Source organism: Daphnia pulicaria, chromosome 2 (genome assembly GCF_021234035.1).
Source record: "Daphnia pulicaria isolate SC F1-1A chromosome 2, SC_F0-13Bv2, whole genome shotgun sequence".
NCBI classification, from domain to species: domain Eukaryota; kingdom Metazoa; phylum Arthropoda; class Branchiopoda; order Diplostraca; family Daphniidae; genus Daphnia; species Daphnia pulicaria.
In genome coordinates, this window is record NC_060914.1 from 4,072,421 (window position 1) to 4,096,176 (window position 23,756).

General features: G+C 35.4%; 1 long non-coding RNA gene and 7 other non-coding genes across 9 annotated transcripts; 5 read left to right on the plus strand and 3 right to left on the minus strand.

The window, feature by feature from the left end:
* The first annotated feature begins 708 nt into the window (after positions 1–708).
* Positions 709–780, plus strand: Trnaa-ugc. Its single transcript has one exon. It is a non-coding gene; the product is annotated as a tRNA-Ala (tRNA).
* Positions 781–1,563: 783 nt separating this feature from the next.
* On the plus strand, positions 1,564–1,635 carry Trnaa-ugc. The gene has a single exon. It is a non-coding gene; the product is annotated as a tRNA-Ala (tRNA).
* A 1,207-nt stretch (positions 1,636–2,842) lies between these two features.
* On the plus strand, positions 2,843–2,914 carry Trnac-gca. Its single transcript has one exon. It is a non-coding gene; the product is annotated as a tRNA-Cys (tRNA).
* Positions 2,915–3,312: 398 nt separating this feature from the next.
* On the plus strand, positions 3,313–3,384 carry Trnac-gca. Its single transcript has one exon. It is a non-coding gene; the product is annotated as a tRNA-Cys (tRNA).
* An 810-nt stretch (positions 3,385–4,194) lies between these two features.
* Trnav-uac lies at positions 4,195–4,267 on the minus strand. The gene has a single exon. It is a non-coding gene; the product is annotated as a tRNA-Val (tRNA).
* A 2,447-nt stretch (positions 4,268–6,714) lies between these two features.
* Trnav-uac lies at positions 6,715–6,787 on the minus strand. Its single transcript has one exon. It is a non-coding gene; the product is annotated as a tRNA-Val (tRNA).
* Positions 6,788–15,335: 8,548 nt separating this feature from the next.
* Positions 15,336–15,407, plus strand: Trnac-gca. The gene has a single exon. It is a non-coding gene; the product is annotated as a tRNA-Cys (tRNA).
* Positions 15,408–19,755: 4,348 nt separating this feature from the next.
* LOC124326002 lies at positions 19,756–22,246 on the minus strand. Of its 2 annotated transcripts, XR_006915494.1 has the most exons (4): positions 21,253–22,246; positions 20,602–21,192; positions 20,304–20,442; positions 19,756–20,239 (listed from the first exon to the last, which is right to left on the minus strand). It is a non-coding gene; the product is annotated as an uncharacterized LOC124326002 (long non-coding RNA). The 2 variants fall into 2 exon arrangements; XR_006915493.1 differs by having other exon boundaries at positions 20,304–21,192.
* Positions 22,247–23,756: the final 1,510 nt, after the last annotated feature.

Here is a 23,756-nt window from a genome sequence, read left to right on the forward strand (position 1 = left end):
TTCTAACGAATATCTCGTGAAAAGTGTAATTACCCAGTGAACAAACAAGTACTTGCAAAACGATAGGGCATAATCTTTCTTATCGTTATTTTTCTTCTACTGGTAGAAACCGGCTTTTGTCGTCCCAGCGGTATTTTCTGACGGCCATTCGGTTGTGGCACTTTCGATTAAACCTGCAATGATCTTCGAAAATTGAACAGAAAAGCATACATTTGCCATTAATTATTGATATTTTGCCCTGTCATTGTTACAATTGTGTGCTCTTCTCAATACACCTAGTTTACACCACATTGCAATATAAGTAGTTATTGCGTTGACAATGTCAAGATTGCCGAGTGGTTAAGGCGCCAGACTTAAGTTTCTAATTCAAATAATAGATTAATAGGTAATCTTGTGAAATCCGTTACTTGGCATTCTGGTCTTCGAAGAAGGCGTGGGTTCGTACCCCACTCTTGACAAAACCTTCCTTTCAAGTTTTATTCTTTTTCACTTTAAATCTTCTTCTCCATTGAAAACACATACGTGTCACAATCGTTAACAGTCACTCAAAGCAAACGAGCTTAAGTTAAGGGGTTGTAACTCAGAGGTAGAGTGCTCGCTTCGCATGTGAGAAGATCGGAGTTCAATACTCCGCATCTCCAAGCTAGTGCAAATAATCGAGTGGTAAAAAGCAAGTATCAGAAAAATACTGGTAGTCTAGATTGCCAAGGGGTTGTAACTCAGTGGTAGAGTGTTCTCTTTGCATGCGAAAAGCCCGGAGTTCGATCCTCCGCAACTCCATACTATAATCACTGTGATTTTGAATAAAAAAAGACCATTGTTAGGTCTGCCAACAGAATGAAACTACATTCCACATTCTAACGAATATCTCGTGAAAAGTGTAAATACCCAGTGAACAAACAAATACTTGCAAAACGATAGGGCATAATCTTTCTTATCGTTCTTTTTCTTCTACTGGTAAAAACCGGCTTTTGTCGTCCCAGCGGTATTTTCTGACGGCCATTCGGTTGTGGCACTGTTGATTAAACCTGCCATGATCCTCGAAAATTGAACAGAAAAGCATACAATTGCCATTAATTATTGATATTTTTCCCTGTCATTGTTACAATTGTGTGCTCTTCTCAATACACCTATTTTACGCCACATTGCAATAAAAGTAGCCATTGCGATAACAATGTCAAGATGGCCGAGTGGTTAAAGAGCCAGAATTAAGATTCTAATTCAAATAATAGATTAATAGGTAATCTTGTGATATCCGTTACTTGGCATTCTGGTCTTCGAAGAAGGCGTGGGTTCGAACCCCACTCTTGACAAAACCTTCCTTTAAAGTTTTATTCTTTTTCACTTTAAATCTTCTTCTCCATTGAAAACACGTACGTGTCGCAATCGTTAACAGTCACTTAAAGCAAACGAGCATAAGTTAAGGGGTTGTAATTCAGAGGTAGAGTGCTCGCTTCGCATATGAGAATACCGGAGTTCAATCCTCCGCAACTCCAAGGTAGTGCAAATAATCGAGTGGTAAAAAGCAAGTATCAGGAACATACTGGTAGTCTCAATTGTCAAGGGGTTGTAACTCAGTGGTAGAGTGTTCGCTTTGCATGCGAAAAGCCCGGAGTTCTATCCTCCGCAACTCCATACAATAATCACTTTCAGTTAAAAACATAAAGACCTTTGTCAGGTCTGCCAACAGAATGAAACCACATTCAACATTTTTACGAATATCTCGTGAAAAGTGTAAATACCCAGTGATCAAACAAGTACTTGCAAAACGATAGGAAATAATCTTTCTTATCGTTCTTTTTCTTCTACTGGTAGAAACCGGCTTTTGTCGTCCCAGCGGTATTTTCTGACGGCCATTCGGTTGTTGCACTTTCGATTAAACCTGCAATGATCTTCGAAAATTGAACAGAAAAGCATACAATTGCCATTAATTATTGATATTTTGCCCTGTCATTGTTACAATTGTGTGCTCTTCTCAATACACCTAGTTTACGCCACATTGCAATACAAGATTCCTTCGGTAATATCCTTCGGTAATTTTTTAAACGTTAAAGAGACAGAAAATAAAGGTTATGGTAGATTAATACATACTTTAACGTTTGGAAAATTCTGTTTCCCTTTATTCTCTTTCATAATTGATTCTTTATAACTAATTGACTAATAATCTGTTAATATTATGAGTGGTGCGACTTAGGTGTGGCGGAGGCTTTTTCCCGCCACCCCATGTCGCACTTCATGTTTAGATTAAGTTTTACCAACATTTATTACTATAGTAACATGGAATTGGAAAAATTATTAGTTACATATTAACTATAAAGAAATGGATGTGCTCTTATAGCAGTTAGATTAAACCACCGCTGAAAAAATCTTAATTCAGGCATATAACCTAAGTGTTTTACGACCGGTTCCAAAATCGATACCGATGGTAGCGTCGCTAGCGATATTACCATAGCTTTACTTCGTCTTTCGTTACATTGTTTGGTGTACACACCAACCTGACCACGTTTTCCCTTAAATCTAATGTCAAGGTTGGTCTCATGGTTAGCAACCCGGGCTGCCACTGGTATGGTGGTATGGTATCAAATTTTGACAGAATTACGTACAAAATTTGGTGACGATTGGTCATTCAGGGAAGAAACGTATAAAGGATAACTAAATGGACATTAAACCCTCTGAAATTCACTACTAGCTACTACTACCCTACCCCCTATACCCCACACCCTATATTGTTAAGGACCTTCGTATATTAATATACCTCAGGGATAAATCGATATTTCAGAGTCAGTTACTCTTAATTAAAATAGGGGAATAATACAAATACGCGGTAAAATGTAAAAATATCGGGGGTATAGCTCAGTGGAAGAGCATTCGACTGCAGATCGAAATGTCCCCGGTTCAACCACGGATGCCCCCTATTAAGTTGAATCTAATACAGGGAATGAACTATTATTGGGTTTATTCAGTTAAATTGTTTCATTGTTGTGTTTATTGAATTTGAAAATCAGCTCACTAAAAATATTTCTACATATCAGCCTGACTTTTGAAAGTTTGAAAGAAATTCTCATCAGCTTATGGAAACTGATCTGCGTTAAAGCTGTTCAAGAAGTATTATTTAATAACACACAGTTTCTTCACTTAAATAACTGAAATATCTGACGTGGCCTCCTGTTCAATAGAAACTCAATTATTAACCAAATGATTCTTTGTTTGCTCATCCTGTGTGAAACAAAAATTAAAAGATATGTTTTTTTTTTCGCAAAATTAATACCTTATAATCCAGAATGTCGAAGGTAAACTCATACAATCATTTATGTGGATATAGCTCAGTGGTAGAGCATTCGACTGCAGATCGAACTGTTCCCAGTTCAAACCTGGGTGCCCCCTTATACAACGGATGTTCTTTATTAAGATGTTTAAAAATGAAATAACTTGCGGTTTTCTGCATGCTTACCTGTTTATATGGAAACTTTTGTATCATTTATTTAAAGATTTACATCAAATATATAGTGACAAAACAATAATCACACCATAGAATTATCACTGTATCAGAAGCAGATTTGCACACAATATAGAAAGAACCTGCCAGGTACGATAATCTTAGCGAAAAATGTAAAACCCCGGTCGTGTGTACAATTGCAATTAATACTTAAGAGTCTCATGCTGTTCCGACTGAGCTAGCCAGGCTCATAAAAATCAACGTTGTAATCCAATACTATCTATTATGTCATGGTAAAATGCACTTGGATTATCGCTCGCACTATGGTGATAACTACATCGGTGGTTATGAGGATTTACTGCTAAGATACACATAAGTGATATTCCTATATTTTATCTTTTTACTTTGTATGTAATGAGTGCTAGGATGATAGACTGCATAGTTGTAAAATTATCTCTAGTGATGTAACATTACCATTTTGCAGTAATCAATTCAAAACTTCAGCGTTTATTGTTGCGTTAAAAAAGCGCCAGTTTTGACTGCTTTTCGTTGGGATGACACCAGACGGATAGCCAAACAAATACAACTTGGTAGTGGCACCCTTTTAAGTGTACAGACTAGCTAGTTAGCGTGTAAGATTCCTACCGCTCTTCTTCCATTACACATTTTACATAGCAGTACACAAGTCCAGATATTGGCTATTATCGAGAAAGTACAATAGGAAATGCAATTCCATACTCGGATTAAAGTAGTAAAATTGTTTCCACCCAGGATCGAACTGAGGACCTTCAGCGTGTAAAGCCGACGTGATAACCACTACACTATGGAAACGTAAATTTCATAATGATGGCAAAAAAATTATTTCGCCAAAATCAACATAACATGTATATGTCCCCCAAATATATAATAAGGATATAGCTGACTTGACCTGAAAGCCACACGATGAAAAAATAGGCATCAATTATCGACATTTCGTTTCGTTAAATATCAGAGAAAAGAAATCCAATTTTTAAAAAATATCAATCGATATTTCAGAGTCAGTTACTCTTAATTAAAATGGAGAAATAATACAAATACGCGGTAAAATGTAAATATATAAAGTAAAGGTATGTAATTATATACGGTAAAGCTCAGTGGAAGAGCATTCGACTGCAGACCGAAATCTCACCGGTTCAACCCCGGATTCCCGTATTAAATTGAATCTAATACAGGGAATGAACTATTATTGGGTTTATTCAGTTAAATTGTTTCATTGATGTGTTTATTGAATTTGAAAATCAGCTCCCTAAAAATATTTCTACCTATCAGCCTGACTTTTGAAAATTTGAAAGAAATTCTCATCAGCTTATGGAAAATGATCTGTGTTAAAGCTGTTCAAGAAGTATTATTTAATAACACACAGTTTCTTCACTTAAATAACTGAAATATCTGACGTGGCCTCCTGTTCAATAGAAACTCAATTATTAACCAAATGATTCTTTGTTTGCGCATCCTGTGTGAAACAAAAATTAAAAGCTATGGGTTTTTTTCGCAAAATTAATACGTTACCCTGCTAGCAATTTTACGTTGCCAGGACGGACTGTGTGTGTCCGGAAAGGACAATGGGATATCCCATCGGTCCGTCCTGAGTCCGAACGTGGGACATCCAAATGTCGCTCCCAAGGATGTCCCACCGTGGACAGTCAATGGACGTCACCAAAGGACATAGTAGGGAAAGAAAATTTTGGGGATTGAAGAAAAGAAATTCGCGCGTGTGAGTCGGGTCACCCATCCAACTACTTCATTCACCGATGCTACTGCACTTTTATTTCTTTGTCACATCTTCTTCTGATGTGGCACATTTCCTTATGATAATTATACAATGAATAGAATAATAACCTAGTTCTTATATTTGCACTTAGTAATAAAGTTTTAGATTGAATTATTGCAACAATATTTTGAGGAGAGAATATTAAATATGGAATAAAGGGAAGATTTTATTTCAATATAATATTTACAAAAATTTATGTATTTTTTATAATTACAAAGAAATCATATCGTAGATTTACAGATAATTAAGTTAAAATAATGTTTTATTACACCGCTCATCTCCAATATGATATTTATAGACTTTATCATGTATGGATTATATACGGTGGGAACTGGGAAGGAAAATGGATGTCAACAGTACATTCAATATTTATTGTCCTAAATGCGTCCAACTTTTCCGTCCTTAGGACGTAAAAATTGAACGTCTATTTGACGACCAAAAAAAATTATCCTATGGATATCCCTAGTTGTTCCATAAAGGGCGAGACGTCCCTTGGATGAAGGGACTAACATAGGATATCCTATGGATATCTTGTACTAGCAGGGTATAATCCAGAATGTCGAAGGTAAACTCATACAACCATTGTGGGGGTGTAGCTCAGTAGTAGAGCATTCGACTGCAAATCGAAATGTCCCAAGCTCAAACCTGGGTGCCCCCTCGTACGACGGATGTTCATCGGTGAAATGTTTTAAAATGAAATAACTTGCAGTTTTCTGCATTCTTACCTGGTTATATGGAAACTTTTGTATCATTTATTTAAATATTTATATCAAATATATAGTGACAAAACAATAATCACACCATAGAATTATTACTGTATCTGTAGCTGATTTGCGCACAATATAGAAAGAACCTGCCAGGTTGAATTATCTCAGCGAAAGATGTAAAACCCCGGTCGTGTGTACAATTGCAATTAATACTTAAGAGTCTCATGCTGTTCCGACTGAGCTAGCCAGGCTCATAAAAATCAACGTTGTAATCCAATACTATCTATTATGTCATGGTAAAATGCACTTGGATTATCGCTCGCACTATGGTGATAACTACATCGGTGGTTATGAGGATTTACTGCTAAGATACACATAAGTGATATTCCTATATTTTATCTTTTTACTTTGTATGTAATGAGTGCTAGGATTATAGACTGCATAGTTGTAAAATTATCTCTAGTGATGTAACATTACCATTTTGCAGTAATCAAGTCAAAACTTCAGCGGTTATTGTTGCGTTAAAAAAGCGCCAGTTTTGACTACTTTTCGTTGGGATGACACCAGACGGATAGCCAAACAAATACAACTTGGTAGTGGCACCCTTTTAAGTGTACAGACTAGCTAGTTAGCATGTAAGATTCCTACCGCTCTTCTTCCATTACACATTTTACATAGCAGTACACAAGTCCAGATATTGGCTATTATCTAGAAAGTAAAATAGGAAATGCAATTCCATACTCGGATTAAAGTTGTCAAATTGTTTCCACCCAGGATCGAACTGAGGACCTTCAGCATGTACAGCCGACGTGATAACCACTACACTATGGAAACGTTAATTGCATAAAGATGGCAAAAAAATTTTAAGCCAAAATCAACATAACATGTTTATGTCCCCCAAATATATAATAAGGATATAGCTGACTTGACCTGAAAGCCACAAGATGATAAAATAGGCATCAATTATCGACATTTCGTTTCGTGAAATATCAGAGAAAAGAAATCTAATTTTTAAAAAATATCAATCGATATTTCGGAGTCAGAAACTCTTAATTAAAATGGAGGAATAATACAAATACGAGGTAAAATGTAAAACTATCGGGGGTGTAGCTCAGTGGAAGAGCATTCGTCTGCAGATCGAAATGTCCCTGGTACAACCCCGGATGTCCCTATTAAGTTTAACCTAATATTGGGAATGAACTATTATTGGGTTTATTCAGTTAAATTTTTTCCTTGATGTGTTTATTGAATTCGATAATCAGCTCACTAGAAATATTTCTACGTATCAGCCTGACTTTTGAAAGTTTGAAAGAAATTCTCATCAACTTATGGAAACTGGGGCCATATTCTAGCCTTGACTTAAGCGCGGAATTTTTTCTTATCTTACTGTTTTTGGCTTAAAAATCCAATTTAAGCTTGAATTTTCCTAAAACCGTGTTTTAGCTTTTCTCAACTCACCTTTTCTTTAAGATTTTTTTTGGAACTTGTCTTTTTAGTCTTAAGTTAGCTTTTTTTGTAAGCCAGCTATTTTATGGATCACAGAGATTATTTTCTTAAAATTCCGTGCTTAAGCTAATGCTTACAGCTATTGTTGTCCTAATTTTAGTATTTCCCGTGTCATTGTTTTCATTATTAAGTGGTCTAGTGAGAATAGAAGATGAATAACATCGATGAGTTAGAACTTTACCTTGATGTTTTTAACGAAGTCTTAAATAGTGACAATGACAGTGATGCGAATGAGGATGAATTGTATGAAAAACGAATAGAAGTGAGAAGGAGAATGGTTCCGTTTTATCATCAACGTGCTGACATTTTTTATCTATTTGACGATAATCAAATTTACAAAGTATTTAGATTCGATAAAACTTCTATTTTCTATATCGAAGGTATTCTCTATTTCATATTATAAGTATGAAGGATTCGCAAAGCGACAAAGAATAACACTTAATTTACGTATTAGACGTGTTGTTGTGTATTAGATTAAATCTTTAGTCTTTCCATACATGATATCGAATTGATCTTATTTGGGTATATCATCGTCTCTCAGGGGGTCATCCCTTAGTCTACGTCCTAATATGACGGAATTAAGAACGTCCAACCTATCACGAAGAAGACGTATTGATGATGACATATCAGATTTTTCGCCTAGTTGACGTTTAGAACGATTAACTGTCTCACGTAAACTACAAGCAGGGGAATTTTCTTGCGGTTTGTTTGACAACAAACTAACAGTTGTGATGCCTAAAGACGTAGAAGGACGTTTAAGTAATGATGGTGAATGACTTTTAACGATAAGTTCCGCTGAAGACCGGGAACGACTGGATGCTAGATTGGCTTCGTAAACATCTTCGTCTTCTTGTTCATCTTCAAAGGATCTGCGATTGAACATTTTCATAGCCATTTGCAATTCGGGATCTTCACGATCTACAGTCGTGGCTGAAAGTTTGTGTACCTTGTGCTCAAATATACGCCTTTTTACTCTGTATTGGCGGGTAGTGTGAGCCTATCACAAGAGAAAGGGGTTGTTATCTGTGCGCATTTTTCCTTGTTAACCCAAACCCCTCTACCCCCCTCTTTTCTTAACTCTACCTTTTAACATCACTAACTATTTTACTGCGAAACGGGAGACGGTTAAGCAACCCTTTTACGGAACGCAAAATGAAATTTACGAACGCTTGATTAGCAAGAGTTCTAGAATTAAACGGTGGTGTGACAGAATAGTGGCAATTAATAGAATTTGTCTATCAGCCTTATTCTCTATTCATTTTGCGTCAGGTAAAAGGGTTGCTTAACCGTCTCCCGTTTCGCGCTAAAATAGTTAGTGATGTTAAGAGGTAGAGTTAAAAGAATAAACAGGATTATGAAAAAAATGCCACTAAGGAAAATGATGTAAGGTGAGAAAATTCAAGAATAATTCGAAGATGTAAAGACGGAAAATTAAGTACTACGCTAAAAAATGTTTATTTTTTTTTAAGTAAAAAAAGACGGAAAATAAGTACTACGCTAAAAAAGGATTTTTTATTTTATTTTTTTTACTAAAAAGTGGAGAACAACTACGCAAATGATAAGGAATGTTTCAGTGTCACAACAAAAACATATTTATTATTAAAATAACAAGTGGAGAACATGAATCACGATTGTTTTATGAAAGAAAACCTTTTAATGGTCATCATTTATGAATTACCGAGAATATGATAAATTCGAAATAAATGGCATTGTAGTTGTAGATTTGTATTATCTTATACGTTACAGTTTATGTGAGCTTCTAAGTTTAAGAATTTAAAATGGGAATTACTACATGGGAAAAATTTCTATCCAACTGTCCTCGCAAAGAGCAGCTATAGGCAAAGAGCCATTGCTGACAAGCTTGAGTCCATAAATCTTGATAAAACTATTGCGCAAAACTGGGTTGTCACCGTTGCAACTACGCAAATGATTGACAATTTTTCGATGTCCAATCACCATAACCTATCGAGACAAAGAAAAATAAGATGAATTTAAAAGAGAAAATATTTATTGCAAATCTCCCAGACAACATCCCTGGTTTTTAAGCGGTATAAAAACCGTCCCTTCCGTACCGTACAAACAATCCGGAAAAAAAAGGTTTTTATCCGTATTGAAATGAAATGAAAAAGAAAATTGAAACGCTTAAAAATTAAAGGGTTCCGTCTGACGCCCCTGTCGTGCCGGGAAAAAAAGGATGAAAAAAAACGGCTTTTGTCCTTCCAATTCGTGTGGTCCCAAATTGGTTTTTTATGGGCACAAATCGTTTGGCCCAAAGCAGTCTAAAACTGGTCTCGTTTTTGTGTTTTGGGTTTGTGAACAATGACACAAAGACACGAAATCCGCGAAAACTCTAAGTCCAAATGCTATCTTAACAATCCTGTTTTCAAACTTCTATTCAATTATAACAGGTAATGGGCGAGTGGTTAGAGTGTCGGACCAGTAATTCGAATGTGAGAAACTAATGCGTTTAAACCGCAGAGCGAAGAAAACTATTATATTTGAAATTCGGCTTCAGAAATTACAATTTAAGTGATTTAACCATAAATTTATTTTTAAATAATAAAAAAAGAAATGTTTGCATGTTTTAGGCTAAATTTAAACAAAAATTTGATTAATTTTGTTTAAAGTTTAAAAAACCGGCTTTGGCCGTATTTAAACCCCGAAATAACGGACATGTTTCCCAGTTTGGTCCTCTTAAAACCACCCAGAAAGACGCCTCCCGTACGAAACTTTTAGCTAATTCTGTACTAGAATTAGCTACGAAGTTAGGCGGTTTTAGCTAGAAATTTTCAGGTCAAAATTTTAAAATTCCATTTTGGGAATTTTAGAGTAGATTTAGCTATTATCTATGTATATATAATAAAAGAACAAGCTTTTGGGGGAGGAGCCTGTGTCTGTGTCAACAATGTGTCAACACAGGCTCCTCCCCCAAAATGGAACATGCCCAAACATGCCCGACACCAGATGTCGTCGCCGTTATGACGCAATCTTTGATGACGCAACAACCAGCATCACCACCAGATGTCTATAGCATCGCCGTGATAATCTTCAAGTTAGGTAGTCACTGGGCAGATTTCCCACGATAAAATCTATTACGGGTAGATCGTGCTACAGGAAAGCGAATTGCAAAAGAGTCCGACTTTACGCTAGACAAAAGTTCCCCGGATTTGACCGGGGTTCAGGTTACTCGTTTTTCTAGCTATAAATCTTAGATTGAAGGCAACTTGAAATTTTCTCGCTGTCTTACCTAATGAAGAAAAAGATCTTTCCGCGCGCATTCCCATTGTTAGCAGGATCACCCATCCATTTACTGATTTTGAGTTTTTTGCTGCACCTACTTACTTATTGCTGCTGGTTGTCCCGATCTGGTATCTTTTGATATGTTATAGGTAAAAAATATTTGATGCTGTTATAATTGTGTCGATAGGCCTAATTCTTCACATAGACTTCTAATTTCACTAACAAAAAACTTATATAAAAACAAACCATTTGTAATGTAAAAAAATATTTTCTAAATTTCGCCTTTTGCCCATAACTATTATACGTACCTACTATGCGTAGGTTTTTAGGTTGTAAATAAAAAAAATCTGTAGGCCTAATTATTTTGTGTCTGTGCCTGACCACCCCACATGCCGCATTTGTTTAACCTTTTTTTTAATATCATGATTTATTTCGATCAAATTAAGCGAAACCCTAGATTAAAAATTCAATACTACAATTAGGTGAAACAGTTAGGAAATATGTTAAGGGGAAAAAATTCGAGCTGATTTAAAGGTTAATAATTTCAAGCCAGATCAGAAAACAACCTAGCTTGGAAAATAAAAGCTGAATATCTGCTAAAAAAAGTGGAGCGAAACCCTAGATTAAAATTTCAGTAGTGGAATTAGCTTACAGTTAGGAAAAATATTAAGGGGGGAAATTCAAGCTGGTTTTCAGGTTAATTTTTTCAAGCAAGATAAGAAAACGCCCTAGCTTGAAAAAAAAAAGCTGATATCTGCTTAAAAAAGGGGAATTATTTTAAGATGAAAAATTTCGAGGTGATTGCAGCATTATAGCTGGTTTGATTTTTTAGCCTAGCGCCGGGTGAGCTGTTATTAGCTAACAGTCAAAATTTAAGCTAAAAGTTTCGTACGGGCTTTTAAACGGTACCATCGGTCCCGATCACTGGGACAAAAGACGTCTAAAAGACGGAATGTTGCTGTCTGTGCTGTAGGGTACTTCCAACTTTTCTTCTCCAAAGAGCACAGACAACTGCTCTATCAAAATGGATTCATCTTCGTGAACGGAAGACACGATGCCACACAAATCTTAAAATAAATATTTTTTCAATTAATGAAATTTAAATACGAATAAAAAAAATTACCAACAATAACTCAAATTTTAGCAGAAGAACACTTTAATGAAGTAATAGAACAAAATTCGTAACGGAAAACAGGGAAAATAAAAGGAAAAACTCCGTTTGTCACCTCAATCGGATCACACTGTTGATGAAAAAAAGTTGATTTAAGGTCATATTGAGCGGAAAACATAAAAAAATTAACTTAGCCTACGTACTGCAGTATACTTGTGGAAGAGTAGCTGGAAATCAGATTTACAGCGGAATTGTTTTTTATCGTCTTCCCTATAGCCTAAAATTCCATAACGCGATATACGATAACTCGTATTCACCTGAAAAAATAATGGAATAACGCACAAAAAAAAATTAAAAAATAAAAACAAAAAACAACAAAACAAATAATCTCGAGATCGCGTGAAAATTTGAAATATGTTCCACATACAGCAGAAGCAACGAATGTACCACCGTTGAAGTCAACAAAAATGAATTTTTTTTACTTCTAACACATTAGGAATCAAAATTTGGGTGTAGAAGGACACCAAACGACCAACCAATTTAATACTAAGAAAATATTTATACAAGAAAAAAATTAAAAGTAAATACCGATAAAAATAAGTTTTTTTATTTCCTTATTGTCTCCTATATCCACGACATCTAATTCAGTTGCCAACGAACGGGATAACAAACGTTCCACGAAATCAAGAACAATTTTCTTCTCCATTATAGAAAAAGTGTGTGACGAATAGAAAAAAAATAAGGGACAAGTGATGCAACAGTACCCGTCAACAAAATGAAAAATATGGATCCGTGACTCAATAATGAGTTCATTCTTAGCAGCAAAGTTCTTGTTTGTCAGGGTAGAATCTCACAGTAAGGGTGTCGAAATTAACCGAAAACAATTAGGTGGCATTCACTGGAAAAATCCATCAAGAGAAAATTTATAGTGAATCGGTCAGATTTCTAGCGATTGATTTTTGCAGATTTTTCAAACGGCTAAAAATTTTTTGTGTTGCCCTGTTTCTCTTTAACTCATAATTACATTGATTCCAGTAAAGTATTCATGGGAATTCTACTCCTTATTTGTGTTGCCATGTTTCTCTTTAACTCATAACTAACAGTTATTCTTGTTAGTGATCACAACAATTCACATTCAAATTTTCTTATCAGGATAACCTTCGCTGCTGTTTGGCTTGATTCAATTGAAGACACATTGCTGAAATTAAAGGATTGTCAATTTCTCTAGGTTTAATTTATTTAAATAATAAGATACATGGCTTTACTTGTGTACCTTTATTATTTTACAAATTTATAATTCATAGCGTATATTAAGTAGCCTACACCAAAATAAGTTGTATACGAATTTCTTAATTTTCGTTTTAGAATAACGTCATTCCATTTAAAAAGACTAATTAAAAAGAATGCAAAATTTCATTCAATGTATTTTTTGAAAAAGTTTCTTTTCTTAATTGTTCACATGACAAAATTACATTTTAAAACAGGTGCGAGTTTCTACGAAATCACCATAACTTCAAACTAACATTTTTAAACAGGTTCGAGTTTCTAAAAAAAAACATAACTTCTTTGCCTGTAAATGAGTAAAATGACGAAGCAATTAAGTGTCAATGTACGGATTCTTGTTTGGCGGTGCCTCACACATCATTTTCTACAAGTTATGCAAACATAGTGTTGTGATGCTGGTTCTCTTGATACTTTCTCGTACGACATGTGAAACCATTCCAGGCAAGAATCACAGAAAATAGCCGAAACGTTTTTTAGAATATTCGCATTGCATTCCTTACACGGAAATATTTTTGACTTCTTCGATTTTTCTTCACATCAACTAAAATAAAATGTCAATATGATGATAAAATACAAATAAAATGAAATAAAAACTTACTCGTTTGAAGGACAGCAGCCCAATCATCAGGGGTAAACAATGATTGAAAACATTCAAGTTCCTTTTCAACAACGTCTTCCGTAACTGCATTGCTAACATCGGCTTGGATTACGTTAATTCTTCCTCTACAATTTTCTTTTCGAAATCAATTATAAAAGGTGCCTTTTGAGATCCAATTATCCATGACAGGAACACTAATGGAAAAAGAAATAACAATGACTGATAACAAAAATTGTTGAAAATTTTGGTTCTTACTCTTTTGTTTCTCGATAAGTGATTTCTTTGAGACAATTTTTGGGGATTTATTGTACTCCAAAAAGTATCCCTTTCCATTTTTCCTAGGGTGACCAGCGTAGCGCTTTTGGTAAGGTAAAGCTAATTGTTTTAATGGATTTGAAAGAGAACCCTTTTTAATAGGGGGAGACAAAGCAGTCGAAGTTGACGGAATATCGCCGCTGGCTGCAGAACTTGGCTGCACGTCAACATCAATCGTGTTTATCTTCCGTTTTAGAATTGAAGTCGGATTGACGGAACTATTTTAACTGGCAGAAGTATCAAGGTCTTTTTTTTATGACCATTCTTTACATCTGTAGAAAACAAAAATACTGCGATTAAAAGAAAATTGGTCTTATATGATTCTAAAACTAGGTAGACTACGTTTTTAAAAAAATGATAAAAACAAATGAATTGGTATTTGCCTTATAAAAAAAAAGTTGGAAATTACCAAAAACAACCACTTCACCATTTATCGCTCCAGAAATCATAATCTTCATGAGATTCATTTGGCCCTCAAATGTGGGAAGTGGCAAATGTGGTAGAAACTTCATCTTAAGATACACATAAGTGATATTCCTATATTTTATCTTTTTACATTTAATTCTAATGAGTGCTAGCATGATAGACTGCATAGTTGTAAAATTATCTCTAGTGATGTAACATTACCATTTTGCAGTAATCAAGTCAAAACTTCAGCGGTTATTGTTGCGTTAAAAAAGCGCCAGTTTTGACTGCTTTTCGTTGGGATGACACCAAACGGATAGCCAAACAAATACAACTTGGTAGTGGCACCCTTTTAAGTGTACAGACTAGCTAGTTAGCGTGTAAGATTCCTACCGCTCTTCTTCCATTACACATTTTACATAGCAGTACACAAGGTCAGATATTGGCTATTATCGAGAAAATACAATAGGAAATGCAATTCCATACTAGGATTAAAGTTGGTTAATTGTTTCCACACAGGATCGAACTGAGGATCTCCAGGATGTAAAGCCGACGTGATAACCACTATACACTATGGAAACGTTAACATTAGATAGATGGCAACAATTTAATTTCGCCAGAATCATAAAAACTTTTGGTTTCTGCCAAAAATTTTAAGCCAAAATCAACATAACATGTTTATGTCCCCCCAACGATATAATCAGGATATAGCTGACCAAATGAAAGCCACATGATGAAAAATAGGCATCAATTATCGACATTTCTCTTGGAGAAATATCAGAGAAACGAAATCCAATTTTTAAAAAATATCAATCGATATTTCAGAGTCAGTTACTCTTAATTAAAATGGAGAAATTAAAACGAGTCAGTTATTCTTAATAAAAATGGAGGGCTAATAATACGGGGTAAAATGTAAAAATATCGGGGGTATAGCTCAGTGGTAGGGCATTTGACTGCAGATCGAAATGTCCCCGGTTCAACCCCGGATGCCCCCTGTTTAGTTGAACCTAATATAGGGAACGACATATTATTGGGTTTATTCAGTTAAATTGTATCATTGATGTCTTTATTGAATTTAAAAATAAGCCCACTCGAAATATTTCTACGTATCAGCCTGACTTTTGAAAGTTTGAAAGAAATTCTCATCAACTTATGGAAACTGATCTGCGTTAAAGCTGTTCAAGAAGTATTATTTAATAACACACAGTTTCTTCACTTAAATAACTGAAATATCTGACTGGCCTCCTGTTCGATAGAAACTCAATAATTAACCAAATGATTCTTTGATTGCGCATCCCAACCTGGTCTCACCAAGTTGTCTCCCAATGTGACAAATGGTTCTGTCGTACCCGATATTTGTCGATGACAAAAGGTCCCATCGAAGTACCAACACTTTTTTTTTTTTTTTTGAATCTCCGGAGGAGGGCTGGCAATCGTTTTTTGTAGTTGAAATTTTATGATTGACCCCATTTGGAACAATTTCAGCCATCGAGAACGAAATTTGAAATCGTGCCCCCCCCCCCTAAAAATTTTTTTTTCTTCTGCTGAACCTCTTTTTGAGAAAGACCGTTGAGCCCTAGAACCAATGGCAAGCGTGAAAATTCTATATACTACACTTGAAAAACCTTTTTTATGGCACCGCGACAAAAGGGCCGATCGAACACCGATTTTTGTGTATCCCTAAAAATAATTGTTTTTCTACTAATGAACCTTTTTTGAAAATACCGACGAGCCCTAGAACCAACGGCAAGCAGTTGAAATTATATATACTACACTTGAAAAACCTTTTTTAAGGAAACGCGACAAAAGGGCCGATCGAACACCGATATTTTCTTTTACCAAACCTTGTCGTATTGCCTCAGCTTTTTTTCATAAAACGCAATAAAAGAACCTACAGATCGCATTTTCAGGGTCACCACAGTTTACTGAATCTTTTCGAACCCATTTGTTTCAGTCTTTTCATACGCAACGCGACAAAAGAGCCTGTCGAACGATTGTTATTTTATCAAATTTATTTACTCTGTGTGTGAACGTGACATCCTCTTGTTCTTATTATCTAACTCCATTTTTCCATAGAGTTTGTCACAATGAATGAAATTTTGTGTTCAAGTATGAAGTTTTTCTTAGGTGACGCGACAAAAGGATCTGTCGAAGGTTACAAAAATTTAAATTTCTTCACAATTCTAGAAAAGGGTATTTTTTTATTTCAAATCCATCTAATGTGCTGCGGCATTATCTGAAAAAAAAACCTTGTTAAGTTATTTCAAATATTTCGTATATTATTCCTTTTATTCTAATGGTAGGGAATAAATAAATATTTTCATTGGTATCATCTTGGTCATCATCTTGGTCCAACTATGAAAAACGGTTCCCTCATTGCAATTTTGTATAGGCTCTTTCGTCGAGAGACTGTTATGTCGACATTTGGTTTAGTCTACTGGCTGTTTTTGACACTTATTCGATGTAGTCTGAACGTCTTTTACTTCCCCATTTCAATGCGCAAAGTTACAAAAGGGCCTGTCGAACAAATTTTTTTTTATCAATATTTATTAAATTTTGGTTGAACGTGAAAAAGCTTGATTCTCAGTTATTCTCCTTTAAAAAAAATAAAAATGTTTATAATAATAATTTAATTTTTTTTTACATTTTGATAATAAATTTGGACAAAATTTTTTGACGTGTTTTTTCACCGCGGTTGGGTGATTCCCTAGTATTGACCTACAAGATCGCAAAAAATGAGAAAATTTTTTGAACTTTTTCCTGTGTTTAAAAAATACGAGAAGTATCCGTAAGGCGATCATTTTGAAGGCGGTAATTGAATGTGATCGCCTTACCTTGGAAAATCTTAAGAGGCAAATATTAGTTATTCTAGTTAACTGCTATTCTGTAAAAAATTTGTTGCTAAGAAAATGAGATTACTGACAATTATTCTTTTATAAAACCTCAATTTAAAAAAAGTTTCAATTGTCAAATTACTACGTTAAAAACTTAAAAAATTTTCTGTCAATATTATTGGTAAACCAACAATGATGTCAGTTCTTTCTAAATTAGAAACATAATCCTGTTTGCGGTCCTATTATTTTATAATATTAGTTATTCATATGTTCCTACTGCGCTTATAACTAAAAAATTAAGAATAAAGGAGATAGGTTGACAGAAGTTGCATTAATAGCCTCTATGAAATCGCAAAACCTGTTTTTGAAAATGATTCTTTGCACATTTATTTCCTTTCAACATGTTTAACAATGAAAACATTTTAATAAATACCGAGTTTATGACCATCTTTTCAAGTTTTAAAATCGAGTTCTGAGTTATGCTGCTTGAAATTTTCATTTTCAAAATACACTATTGGCGGTACCACCAATTCTTAAGGCAATTTAGTACCATAGTTCTGCATTTTTCTTACAATCTTTCGATCCTGACTATTAGTTCCTTAGGACACAGAATATTTGCCAAATCGGCTTGTTTGCTTGTTGTTGAATTGGAAGCCAATTTCCTGGTAAGTGATTTTTCAACTTTTCCAGGTACAGTTTTTTTCAGGAACACTTTTCTATTTTTAACAATTGTTTCATCATTGTTACAACCATCACCATCTTCTGAAAGCCTTGGAGAAACAAGCTTTCATAAGAAAATAAGTCAAAATATTTTTAAAACTTCTTGTTATTACCGTTTCCATCGCTCCATTCTTTGAGTAGGGCCTCATTCGTGAACGGCAGTTTAGGTTTGATGATCATTCCAGAAGCGTTTTTTTTCTTCTTGGGGGAAACAAAAATGGTAGTTTTCCTTTTGTTCTCTTTGCTTTTTTTATCTATTGTATCACGTTCATTTTCTGAAAACAGAAATATTAAGTCTTAATAAGTAAATAAGTCAAACTATCTCAACATTTTGTTACCGTTTCCTACACTTCTGTGAATCGTAGCCTTTGTTGTGATCGGAAGATCGAGCATCTCGTTATTTTCCTCATCGGTGCTGTAAACATCGTTCCCAAAGTTTCTTAAATTCGATTGGGGTTGCATACTCCGTTTTCTTAGGACCGCGTTTAGTATTTCAGCAGAATCTCGACTGTCTTTAATGGGAAATAAATTGTTTAAGGCTTGGAACAATTATGTGTAAATCACTCTTCTTACCACATTCTTCATCAATTGGGTGAACGAGGACTTTAGCTGGGGATTGCTGCATGGTAGGAAATTATTGGTAGCTTTTTCTTAGTTTCAGCAGTCCTTTTTGCCTTTTGGGGGGGGGGCACAGAAACGCGGTTTTTTTCAATTTCTTGGATCTTGATTTGCGAGGTTGAATTCCACCAGCTGTAAATAATGGCATGACACAGTTGTATAAGACACAGTACGTAATTAAATAACTATGTTAATTAATCTACTTGGTTTTGAATTTGGTCCGGAGACAGAATTAGTGAAAGTTTCGCTGTTATTTTCATCAGTTACACTAGCACCAGAAGATTTGTTTGTTTTTTTATTTTGGGGTTCATTGTCACTTTTTTTTCGTCGGGTCAATTTTACTGCATCATCAGAATCCTCACTAGCTTCGAAACTTAGGTCATTTATGGTTTTCCCACCAACATGGAAGTTTTCTATAGCTGAGATTACAAAATGTACATTTTTTTAAAGATCTGTATGATGTAATATCAAAAGAGAAGTGTACCTTGATTCATTTCGTCTTTTTCTTCAGAAAGATGATTGGCTTCTCTAAATGAATCTTTATCTGATAACTGAGCATCTTCAATTTCCACAGCACTTGAACGGTTAGCTAAAAACAATTACTTTTTAAATAATTAGAATGTCACTTAATATATTCTATCATAGCCTACCCTAAAATTCTGCAACATGAGCTTTTAATTGCAATTTGCACAAACGAAACGCTGGTTGTTTCAACTAATTGTTTTCCTATATTTCCATAAGCACGAGTTCTGAAACTGGAAACTTTTTCATTTGGTGTATGCATAAACATAACTACGTTAGCCCCACTGTCTCTTTCAAGTGCAGCCAACTACCATTAATAACAGCAACAGTTTAGTGAAAAAATAAACAAATAAATTGAATACAAAAAAATACCGTGCGTTTCACTCAACGAATTCGCCCTCTCTTCGTGGACTCCTTAATTGATATCTTGAGCCCATCACTATACTTTTTTGGGGGCAATTGTCATAACCTTTCTATCGCATCTTCAGTACGAGAATTTTTTTCCCCCATTTCATTTGCTAGAAGAAAGAAAATTAAGAAAAACGTAAATAGTTAACTTAACTAGATGTACGTTTTATTTATTAGCCTAGATAAAAACACACATGGTTAGCTCAACACAGTCTTCACCAGTGAACTGATACTAATCCGATTCCGTGTCGTTAAAAAACGGATTTTTTGAGGGCCGTAGAACGGATTGGTTTCCGTTCTCTTACGCTAGAGTCGCATGAAGGCAAAAACGTTATGCCTACCCTCTAGCGCCTCTAGCTGCTTCATAATCGGATTCGTTTCAGTTAAAATAGGAATTCATATGGGTGATAATAAGGTGAGTGATGGGTCTGACTCGGCAGAGTCACAGATAACCAATTATAGATTGGTTAACTGGTGGGGAAGCTGTGGTTGCGGAAAAGGGAAAGCGATGTGGGGAAAAGGATCAATAATCGTCATCGATCAATCATCTCAGCGGACGAAGACGATTTCGTCGGTGCAGCATCCATGCTTTTTAGAAGCGACACTAGTTTTACAGAAGGTGTTTTGACTAATTCCATGGGTTTCAGCACAGTCTTAGAAACGTAAATTGAAACGCTGGTTTTTTCAACAATTCAACCACTGCTGCATTTGATTCCACATTAATACTAGAAAAAAAAACAAGAAAAAAGTCAAAGGGGTATTAATAAAACGCATCATTGTAAACATTACCTTTCAGTGGAGTAGTTTGTTTTATCAATGTTGGCTGGAGGCACTTGAGAAACTATATTCTTAGCGGGGGAATACGATTTGGTATGGATTCGTGCTATTTAGAAGCGGCACAGTTTTAACAGTAGGTATTTTGACTAATCTGTTAGGTTTCGAAACAGTCATAGAAACGTTATTCGAAATGTTAGTTTATTCAGTAATGGGACTGCTAGTGGTAGCAACTGATTGAAAAACGTTAACATAAAAAAAACTAGAAAAAAAGTCAAAAGGGTATTAATAAAACGGATAATTGTACGACTACCTTTCAGTCGGTAATTTGTTTTATCAATGATGGCTAAACACACTTGAGAAACTAATCTCAGCGGACGAAGAGGATTTGGTTGGTCCAGCATCCATGCTATTTAGAAGCGACACTGCTTTGACAGCAGTCATTGACAGCAGAAAGGATTTTTTTTACTAATCCCATGGGTTTCAGAACAGTTTTAGAAACGTTATTCGCAATTTTAGTTTTTTCAAGAATAGAACCGCTGCTAGAATTGCTGCAATTGCTGCTTGCAATTGCTGCTAGCAGCAATTGTTTCAACGTTTACTCTAAGTGAGAAACAACACATCAGTGAAATACTAATAAAACGGACAATATTGATCAAAACCTATCAGTCAATAAGTAGTTTGCTTCATCAATGAAGACTGTACGAACTTGAGAAATTGTCATCTTAATCGACGACGAGGATTTCGTCGGCCCAGCGTCGATGCCATTACAAGCGACGCTAATTTGGCAGTAGTTGTTTTCGATGCCTTAACTTTACGAACTACCGTCTTAGACGCACGATTGGAATGTTGAGTTTTTTTAAGAAAAGAACCACTATCATAACCAACTGATTCACCATTAATACTAAAAAGAAAAATCAAGTCAAGGGGGTAATTTTAAAAAAAAAGTAATTGTAAGTATTACCTATCAGTTGATAAGAAATTGTCGGGGATGATTTTATCAGGGACGGGTGCTGCATTAGGTATGGGCGCCACATCATTCGTAGACGGGGATGGCCGAGGTTTTACTAATTGCCATGCAGGAACACTAATATTGTACTAGATTTGAGTGGATCAAAAATCATTTAAATACGTTCCCCTCTAGCAATTCTTGGGTGTAATGGTTAGCGCTTCGGATTGTTCAGATGTGTTGTGTGTGAGCTCTAATTAGTAGGGCGTCAAACCGGTGTGCGTGAGCTCGAATTAGTGGGACCGCACACCAGAGCATACCGATATGTTGAAGTTGCATGGCCGAGGTTTGTTTTTTGGAAATTCAAAATTTTAATAAAAAAATATGATTCTTTTTGGAAAAATGGAATTGAGTAAATAATTGTTTGGTAACTTCAAACATTCCCATCACATATGTGTTAGTGGTTCAAATCTTGGCATAAGCGAAATGTTTTATTATTTCAATCTTCAATTATATTTGATTTGATTTTTTATTTGTATGGCAAAAATAGTATTCAATAATATTTTTCGGATGTTTTGTGTCATCTGCACAAGAAATTATACCAGAAAGTAAAAGGGAACTGAGAGGAAATGGAGACATTGCCATGCAGGAACACTAATATTGTACTAGATTTCAGTGGATAAAAAATCATTTAAATGCGTTCCCCTCTAGCAATTCTTGGGTGTAATGGTTAGCGCTTCGGATTGTTCAGATGTGTTGTGCGTGAGCTCCAATTAGTAGGGCCTCACACCGGTGTGCGTTTAAACAAAATCTGAATTTTGTTTTCTTTAGCAAGGACTTAGAAAAAAAAATTCAGATTTAGTTTTAAAAAATGTGAAAAAACTCGCATTTTTTTCCAGATTCTAGGCATTTCCCTTTAAAAATATGGAAAAAATAAGGAAAAAATTTTGAAAAATGATTAATGTCTTCCACAGATTTGAACCTAATACCTCTTTTATAAGTATCCACCTATGACCATAGATAAAGACGAATGGTTGATTATGTGCTATCCTTTTAGCCCTATCCCTACTGACCCCGAGTTCTTGGAGTGCTTGTAGTGCCTCTAGCGGATAAAGTACTGTACTGCACCGAGGCTACGAAGGGTTTTGCAGACGAAGATTGTTTTCCCTCTGTTTTGGTAAAATTCTTGGCCGGCGTTTAAAAGTCCTAGGTAATTTTTTCATAAAAATGTTTATTAAGAATTCATATTGTATTTAATTTTGACGTTTGCCAATTGAAAAAGCAGAGAAATCAATTGAATCATTGCAATTGAATAGAATTAAGCAGAGTGTAGAGATGAAAACGTACAATAGAGGGCAGGACAAGTAGTCCAAGAGCGATAGCGACATTGGGACTAATAACCACAAGGACTAATCGAATGCGACACTAGAACGCCCTTCCACCACTAGAACGTCCATATTTTAGCCACGACATTAGAACGGAAAAACCTCTAAATTCCGCAGCGACACTAGAACGTCCACATTTAAGTAACGACAATAGGACGGAAAACCTTTAAATTTCTCTGCGACAGTAGAACGGATTTTGCGACATTAGAACTTTCATATTTTAACAACGACTCTAGGACGGGAAATCATTTATAATTATTGCGACACTAGAACGGCTATAAAATAATCTGCTGCAGGGAATGATTCTTTACCGCTAGATGGATTTGGAATGCGTCACTAGAACGCCTGCCCGACACTAGAACGTCCATATTTAAGCGATGCAACTAGGACGGGAAAAACTATAACGACACTAGAACGGCTGTAAAAGAATCTGCAGCGGTGAATAATTCTTTATCGCTTGATGGATTTGGAATGCGTCACTAGAACGCCCACCCGACACTAGAACGTCCATATTTAAGCGACGAAACTAGAACGGGAAAAACTATTGCGACACTAGAACGGCTATAATAAAATCTGCGGTGGGGTCTCATTCTTTACCGCTAGATGTAGGAGTTGTATAAAGTTTCCGTTTAGGTTGCGCGAATTTTAAAACATCGCATGGATAGACTGGTACAGCTTACAGACAAAAAAGACAGGATAATGTAAGAGACTACACAGCGCGTGCATCTTGTCTCTTACGGGAACGAATGTATAAAATATGAGGCGTGACTCAACAATGTAAATGTTTATTAGTATAGTCTGAAAATACAATTGATAGGAAAGATAACTAATGAAGAGGAAGAAGGATGAGAGAGGCGACAGTACCTTTTACTCGGATGTAGTTGAATAAGTCACACAACACAACACTTGTTAAAAGGGAGAACAACTGGACCGATGATCGGAAACACCCGATCGGTCAAACTACGAAAAGGATCTGCCGTGTGGAGAGAAGAATATCGCACCCTTTTATATGAGAAGAGTGGGGTTGCGACATAGTATAAGGAAAACGATAGCAAAAGGTATCCCATAGAAAACCCACCCCGAGTGAGTTGACAGTTCTGTCAACTCACTTAATTGAGGTTTAAAGAGTATTTA